Source organism: Diadema setosum, chromosome 5 (assembly GCF_964275005.1).
Source record: "Diadema setosum chromosome 5, eeDiaSeto1, whole genome shotgun sequence".
Classification (NCBI taxonomy): domain Eukaryota; kingdom Metazoa; phylum Echinodermata; class Echinoidea; order Diadematoida; family Diadematidae; genus Diadema; species Diadema setosum.
The window spans coordinates 23,725,111-23,734,043 of NC_092689.1; positions in this window are offsets into that span (position 1 = coordinate 23,725,111).

The window sequence follows — 8,933 nt, forward strand, 5'->3', positions numbered from 1 at the left end:
ACTTAGTACGTGTTAGAAGCTCAATCCTGGAACAGATTCCAGCTCGTGGCGCCTTTCTCTTTCCAGTGAAGTAACACATTTGGACCTACCACTGATATCTTTGTGGACACATGCTTCTCTTTTCGGAGATTGTACGCGGCTTTTGCGAGGACACTCCTTCTAGCTTTCAAGGCTGGAGGAAGGTCTGTACGGACGGTGATCCTTCGGGGGTCCTGGTCCGGGAGGGCACCGTTGGATGCCGGCGGTTGACGTTGGCGTTGACGGTCTTCGAAGGCGGTCAGGATTCTGTTACGATCACGCATGTATACAAACTTGGCAATGATAGCACGTGGGACTGTGTTACGGGATTGGCCAGTGGAGTCCTGGTGTGGAGTCACGATATCCCGACGAGGAAGACGATGAGCGTTGACCATGGCGATGTTGTCGATGTCGCTGACCCCCAGGTAAGTGAAGGTATCACGAAGAACGTCCTCAATGTGCTCGTTTTGGGCTTCTTCGACGCCGTAGAAGAGGAGATTTGTGCGTCGACCATAGATCTCCATGAGTGTGAGCTTTTCCTGCAGCTTGTTGATTTCATCCGCCATCTTTTTTTCCACTTCTGGTATTTTTCTCTGTTCAATCTCTATGATTTTATCTGAATTCATCGTCACCGAATCCTCGAGGTCAGAAATCTTCTTGTTAATGGAGGCAACTTCACTAGACAGGGAGTCGAGCTTCGCACAGACATTCGCCGAAGAGAGTTGAATACTGCGCTGGATGTCAACCAACGTGAGGTCGGCAGGCTCAGTGTCGCTTGAAGATTCGGGCCGTGCAGAGTGGGCTAGCTGGGCGGTGGCGCTTAGTTCCTTAGTGGTTTGTCGGGTTTTGCGGGAAGCCATAGTGCCTTAGATTCTAGTTGACAACGAAGAAAGTTGCAGTACCAGACAATATGGATTCACTTAGTGGTAGGCAGATTTCACTGGAACAATATTGGCAATTTGTTGAGAGCAGAAAACAAGCGCAGTTGCTGTCTAATGCGGAAAAGGAGGCGAGAGGCAGGGCGGAGACCGAGAACCCGAGAGAGAATCTACAGTTGCACGTCCGTCTCCATCGAATGTCCCTGACCCCTGGAATGTTCCCCAAAATAAGCTCATACATTGGGTCTTCCATAACCAGAGCCTCCACTTCCCCAGTGTAGAAAGGCGTGTCTAGCCATACCCTAGCAATGGGGAATTCTCTGACAGTCCCGTCGATCAAAACCACCCTCTTATTCTGCCCTGGAACAATCTGAGTGGGTCTAACAAACACCGACTTTACCACGGCTGTGCTACAGCCACTCTCCCTTAAAACGGACACTACATGCCCTCCTACTTTTCCCTGCAGAACAGGCATGTTCACACCTGATGGTCTGACTCCCGAAGAGCATCCTGCCTCGAGAAGGGGTATTTCATCCCCAAAGCTAGCTTCACATACGAGCCTGGCTGTCTTGCCGTTTCATATCTAACTGTGTTAGCCTCAATACAGGCAGCCCCCTTTCGGTCCTGACTAGTCTTCTCAGACCCCTTAATTTCATCCCAAGCAGCAGCCCGGTTTGGTCTCGGGACTATTCATGTTGGCCTGGCAGTTTCGAGCCAAATGACCTGCCTTCCCACAAACATAACACCCACTTGACCCCTTGTTTCCTTGTGGGCCACTGAATTTGGAAGCCGAATGACCCTGACTTTGGCCCTTGTCAGGTCGCTTTTGGTCTTTGCAGGAGTTGCTCTTTTGTTCTTTATGGGGGTGGGCCTGACTGTATTGGTCCACTAGCTTCGTCATTAATAGTTCATCTAAGTTTGCCGGATGTCTCTCGCGGACAAACTGCTTCAGCTCTTTCGAGCTCCTGGCATAAATTTAATCCATTATCATCAATTGAATTAGGTCATCAAACTCGGCCCTAAAACCAGCTAACTCTAACCAACGCAAGAGATAGCACTTCAGCCTCTCGGCTAACTGACTGTGAGTCTCGCCAGGCTCTACCTGCGAGCTCCGGATTTTTTTTTAATGAGTGCCTAACCTCCCGCTTTTAGAAGATATAAAATGTTCCTTTTTGTATTTCAAGCGAATAAAAGAAATGTATTCAAAGCAAGGTTTTACATTTTATATACTGTAGGTAAAATCGTGTACACAGGATAAAGAAATTGATATATGTAACTTCTTCGAGAGGATTTTTATTTATTTATCTATTTATTTATTTATTTGGTACATTCAAGAGCCTTTCAAATAAGGGGAGGGTAAAATCTTTCTTCAATTTTACTAATACTTGTGTGATTATTTTTTTTTAAGACATCGCCATAAGCGGGTTGACCACAGCACGAGTAGCTAACACACTTCTGCTAGCCTGACCAAGGTTGGAATTTATTTGATAGAAAGGGTTGCTATTACGATCTATAAAACGTGTGTTCGTGTGTGCTGGCTTGTAATGAGTGTGTGTGTGTGTGTGTGTGTGTGTGTTTGTGTTTTGATGTGTGTTTAGAGGAGGCTGCAGAAATTTATCACATTTACATTTGATACCATCGCCACGAATTTAACAAAGCTTAGATGGAATATCATAGGAGTGCCAATGGACCTTTGTTTGGAATCTGAATGGATGAAGTATATCTGTTACATGGTCACGGATAATGGCGATGCATCTGCGTTGTGTTAGAGCTCATATATCCCGTTGTAGGTTGTTTCTTTCTCTTTTTTTTTCTTTGCTCGAACCCGCGCACACTCCTTTGCTAAAACGTGCGTAGTCCCTAACGAGAGGCCAAGTCTCTACACAAAGGTATAAAGTAAATTAAAGAACTATCATATAAGACCTCCAGCAAGATAATTTGTTTATTCCTCTCTTTGTCAGTCCTTCACAAGATTACTTCTGCCAGGTCTGTTCTCGCCTCCGAAATCACATTAAGTAGACCAGAGTAACACCCACAGACAAAGAGATTGCATTTTGTATGTGACCCTTTCTTCATTCTGAAGTGTACTAGTATATAGGTGAAGAGGTGTTACAAAGTTATTGGGTGTGGTTCTTGGTGTGTCCGCCCTGGTTACATGTAAAAAGCCTGTTCACTGTTTATATTGAGTCATTACGTTCATTATACATAGAGAGTGTTCTCTATGCAAGGATGTTTGTCGTCATCAGTAGGACACAATTTAGAAGCGGGAGCATTTTGTATGAAATAGAGAAAAAAGAATGTGAAACAATTAAAGGGATGGTATAGTATTGGTTGAGGTGAGGATTTGGCTTTTAACTTTTTACGAGATACCAAGAAACCACTCATGAAATTCTACAGAGCATACCATTCTACGAGGAATTCAAAGTTTATTTGATGAAAATCAGTTTTCGAATGCCTGAGACATCCAAAAAATAAGTACAACAAAACAACAATACACCTTTTTATTAGGATAGCTCTGTTTTGGATATGTCAGCCATTTCAAGATCAATTTTCATCAAATAGACGTTGAATCCTTTTTGAAATTACACGCTCTTTCATATTGCATGAGAGGTTTCTCATTATCTCACCAAAAATGTTATAAACCTGACGTTAGGTCTCGACCAAAACGATACAAACCCTCTAATGCTTCACAACACTTTCCAAGTATCGTGGAAGCTTTCAAACATCAGGAATGTAGGCTTAATCATTATCGTTAAAATGAAGCTCGTATATAGGTATTTTTCTTGTGTGCTCAGAAATGAGTTCAATTCATGCTTAGTTGTAAGAAGTCACATGCTCGTTGGTTTGAGTTAAGTGCTGCTTATTTGTTTTGTGGTAGGTATACCCTTTCGATTCAATGACTGCTCCCAAGCACATCTTTTGTCAGGGTCTCGAATCTCGGCGATTTTATGACCCTTGAAGTGAGGAGCTATCAAGTTCTGTCTATTCTCTTACGGCATAATGGCGTCGTTTACGATACTCGCCAAACACATTAAACAACGTGTAAACGAGATCACGTTATATGCAAAGAGGCATAACACTGCAAGCGATAACTCTTTATAAATACTGACAAGCAGCACGCATTCGTCATTTTATTTGTCATGATTTTACAGAAAGATAGCCGTATTTGGGCGACAAGCCACCGTAAAATGGAACTTGCTCTTTGCTTATCGCTGTGTGCAAAACGAAACGTGCTATATTTTGTTGCTATTTTCTTTGAAGGAAATTAATAGTGATTTTTAATGGCATTTTCCTCTTTCCTTTTTAATCGGGATGTATGTACAGTTGACAGTTATGGAAGACATTAGAAAATTACGAATTGGAACAACTTGGTACACGTTTATTCATTTGCAGTCTATGAGCTCATGATGACTTACGTGACACGTTTTCAATGCTTTCTGTTACCTGCTTATCATATCATATACAACAGCTGAGTTTGCCAGCATCAGTTTGATGTGTGACATGTGTACTCAATTGGACTCTGTCATTAGATTGATAAAAGCAGAAAATTATGGTTGGCATCAACTTAACTTTGGGCAATAAAGTTTCCCATGACTCTTTGTGATCTAGTTATTTGGGTGCACGTCACGAGACCGACACCCACGAGTCATCCAGCCCATGAGTTCGACGATAAACAAACATGAGACCGATACGAAGGCCCGTGTTGTAATGTCGAATTCTTGGGCTGTTTTTACCTAGTGTCGACTCATGGGATGTTATGACTCATGGACCTTTTTATGCCTCCGCCATGAAGTGGTGCCGGAGGCATTATGTTTTCGGGTTGTCCGTCCGTCCGTCCGTCCTTCCGTCCGTCCGTAATGAACTTTGTGGACAAGGTAACTATCGAAACTTGTTGAGGTATCCTAATGAAACTTGGCATGTATGTGTATTAGGAGGTGAAGTTGTGCCTATCAACTTTTTGGTGCACATGCTCAAGGTCAAAGGTCAAAAGGTCAAGGTCAAATACATAAAATTTCACTATTTCCACCATATCTATTGAATGCCTGAAGATATTTTCTTGAAACTTAGTGTATACATGTATTACCCAATTAAGATTCTCTGGTGAAAGTTTGGGTCATGAGGTCAAAGTCAAAGGTCAAAAGGTCAGGGTCAAATACATAAAATTTCACCATTTCCACCATATCTATTGAATGCCTGAAGAGATTTTCTTGAAACTTAGTGTATACATGTATTACCCAATTAAGATTCTCTGGTGAAAGTTTGGGTCATGAGGTCAAAGGTCAAAGGTCAAAAGGTCAAGTAAAAATATTAAAACTTTTTTTTTTCTCCGTACCTCGGAAAATTGTTCAAGGTATCTTCATGGAACATAGTATATACATGTACTGACTGGAAGTGATTATCTAGAGAATGTAGGGTTCATGGGGTCAAAAGTCAGGGGTCAAAGGTCAAGTGCAAGACTTCAAAATTTTACTATTACCGTCATATTTATGCAATGCCAGCAGGGTTATTTTTTTACACTTGGTGTATGCGTGTGTAACCTAATAGAAATTCTCTGGAAAGTTTTTTTTTTCTCTTTTTGCCTCAAAGGTCAAAAGGTCAAAGATCAAGTGAAAGTGCTGAACTAACTTTTTCCTCCATATCTCGGAAGTGGCTCAAGTTACCTTGAAACTTAGTACATATTATGCATGTTCTACCTGAAAGTAATTATCTTATGAATTTTAGGGTCAAGGGCCAGATGAAAATGGTAACAATTTACTATTCAATTCAGAAATTGCACTTTTTCTCCACACCTGTACCTTGAAAATTACTCAATGCCTAAATGTATGAATGGGTCTAAGTCAAGTTAAAGTCCTTAAATCCCTAGATACATGCTCTCCTATTCATCCAATTAAACCTACGTCAAGGAAGGTGAACATTCAACACATTTGTGACAAACTTGTCATTCCAATATTTTGCCAATTTTGTGAAAATGTAATCACACAGTGTCCACATGTACTATCTAGACTTATTGGGTAAATCATGCATTATGGCGGAGGCATACCAGTCGCCAAAGCGACATTTCTAGTTTCCAATGTCGAACTCGTGGGTGTTGGTCTCGTTGCATGACCCCCTTTTTTTCAGGTGCTTTATGAAGTCTTTATGTCGAAGATTCATAAGTAGTGTTTTCCTTTGCTCTTTTTAAGATACATGCCACAAGAAAAGTTCAGCTAAATCAACAAGTAACTCGATTGCTACAAAAACGGGTTTGATTGCTCAAGCCAGCTGACTGAAATGATAATGCTGTTCTGTCATTCCCTCTGTGTCATCAGGGTATCATATCACTGTCCCTGCATGGGATAGGAAATAAAATGGCGGTCTCATGTGTGAGAGAGTCATAACTCGTTCACGTAAGAGATCCCGCTTCATTCATTGTTCATAAATTGTAAAGAGCAGGATGCATAACATGGTAAAGTGGTCTACCTCACATCCAACTGTACCCAATGGAAGAACCGCTATATATAGTGCAGCTGAATATGGGCCCCCAGTCCGCAAATAAAACCCTGTTAGCGTTAAGATGAAAGGATGATTTGTACCCAATGGTGTACATAAAGAAATATTCACAAATATTTCATAAACATAAAAAATCTGATATGTGATGCTCTACGTCACAATGGGAGTGACACTAAGCTACATGAATAACCAGTGATGAAGAAAGAAAATTTGTTTTGCTTTGTTTTCTGCATGTTCCTGTGTTCGTGTTGTGTTTCTATATTTTGATATCTAATATACTTTATTGTAGTTACGAAGGCTTGAATTTGAACTAAGCACGACAATGGATGAAGTATTACCACGGCGTATTTGTTTCAAAGCGACAGTCCTTGAATAATGTAGTTTGCCTACACCTAGCTACGTAGTGACTATTTGTCACTAGGCTTGATGCACTGAGCTTCTAATGTATAGAGCCCGTCCTAAATGTTTACCAGCTGGGGGCAGCTATTGATTTGAGGATATCTGATTTAAAGAAAAAAATAATAAAAAAATCGGCGTTAGCATAAGACCACCTACGCAACACTTTTTATCTACGCAACGCTGTTTATCTGTACTTTGTGAAGCTGTTGCTACCCCTTCAAATCGTGTCAACAAATGTATGTTTATGACCAGCACTCAACACGCAAAACTCTGCAAACAGCCACGACTGATAATGCAGTGTGCATCAGTTGCTACAGTGGAGGTGGGGATGGAGGACTGTTAAAGAGGTGTGCATGTGCAAGATTCCAATGTTCTCAGGTAAGAGTCTTCAAGAATGCATTGAAGGTGAACTTGCGATACTCAAGTGAGCCCGAGACCCTCGGGTCTCTTGTCTAACTCTAGATTGCTTTTTATGAATATTCATGAGCTACGTAAAAATTTGTACCACAGGAGTACCACAGAAGTATCACATGAAGTATTACATGCTTTACGTCAGCACTTTCACTTGATAGGTAATACTGTAGAAGTATAGGAGAGGTTATAAGTAATGCAAAACCATCTGTTATAATTCAAAGCATACCTCATCTATCAATTCATTGTGGAACATGTGTGGTTTGTTTGGGTTTTTTTTTTTTTATTCCAGTTGGTAATGATTTGTGATTTTTTTTTCTGCGTGGTACTCCTGTGTGGTACAGCTGTATTTTGTCCCGATGTGATAGTCCTGTTGTGTAAAATTTCAAGAAAAAAGAACCCACAAAAATATTCTGTGATATTTTTCTGTGGTACTTTCTATTGTATTTGTGTGGTTTTGCCTTGTGGTATTGTTGTGTGGTATTGCTATGTGGTACTGTTGTGCGATACTATGTGGTTGTACTGTGTGGTACTCTTGTATGGTATTGCCCTGTGGTAGTCCTGTGGTATATGTCCCAAAATACCACAGGAATATCCTGTGGTATTTTCCTGTGGTACTTGCTGTTGTATTTTCTCAGGTTTTGCTGTGTGGTACTTCTGTGTGGTACTGCTGTGTGGTACTGCTGTGCGATACTGTATGGTTTTGCTGTGTGGTACTCCTGCGTGGCACTGCTGTATGGTATTGCATGTCCTGTGGTAAATGTCTCAAAATACCACAAGAAAATCCTGAGGTATTGTGACTTTCCTGTGGTACTTTCTGTTGTATTTTCTCAGCTTTTGCCGTGTGGTACTTCTGTGTGGTATTGCTGTGTGGTACTGATGTGTGATACTGTATATTTTTGCTGTGTGGTACTCCTGTGTGGTACTGCTGTGTGGTATATTGTCTAGTGGTAAATGTCCCAAAATACCACAGGAATATCCTGTGGTATTTTCCTGTGGTAATTTCTGTTGTATTTTAACAGGTTTCGCTTAGTGGTACTTCTGTTTACCGGTACTGCTGTGCGATACTGTATGGTTTTGTTGTGTGGTACTCCTGTGTGGTATTGTCTAATGGTAATGTCCCAAAATACTACAGGAATATCCTGTGGTACTTGCTGTTGTATTTTCTCAGGTTTTGCTGTGTGGTACTTCTGTGTGGTACTGCTGGGTGGTATTGTTGTGCGATACTGTATGGGTTTTGCTGTGTGGTACCTCTGCGTGGCACTGCTGTGTGGTATTGCATGTCCTGTGGTAAATGTCTCAGAATTCCGCAGGAAAATCCTGTGGTACTTTCCTGTGGTAGTTTCTGTTGTATTTTCTCAGGTTTTGCCGTGTGGTACTTCTGTGTGGTATTGATGTGTGGTACTGATGTACGATACTGTATGTTTTGCTCTGTGGTACTCCTGTGTGGTATTGTCTAGTGGTAAATGTCCCAAAATACCACAGGAATATCCTGTGGTATTTTCCTGTGGTAATTTCTGTTGTATTTTAACATGTTTCGCTGAGTGGTACTTCTGTTTACCGGTACTGCTGTGCGATACTGTATGGTTTTGCTGTGTGGTACTCCTGTGTGGTACTGCTCTGTGGTATTGCCTAATGGTTATTATGTCCCAAAATACCACAGGAATATCCTGTGGTAATTTCCTGTGGTACTAGCTGTTGTATTTTCTCAGGTTTTGCTGTGTGGTACTTCTGTGT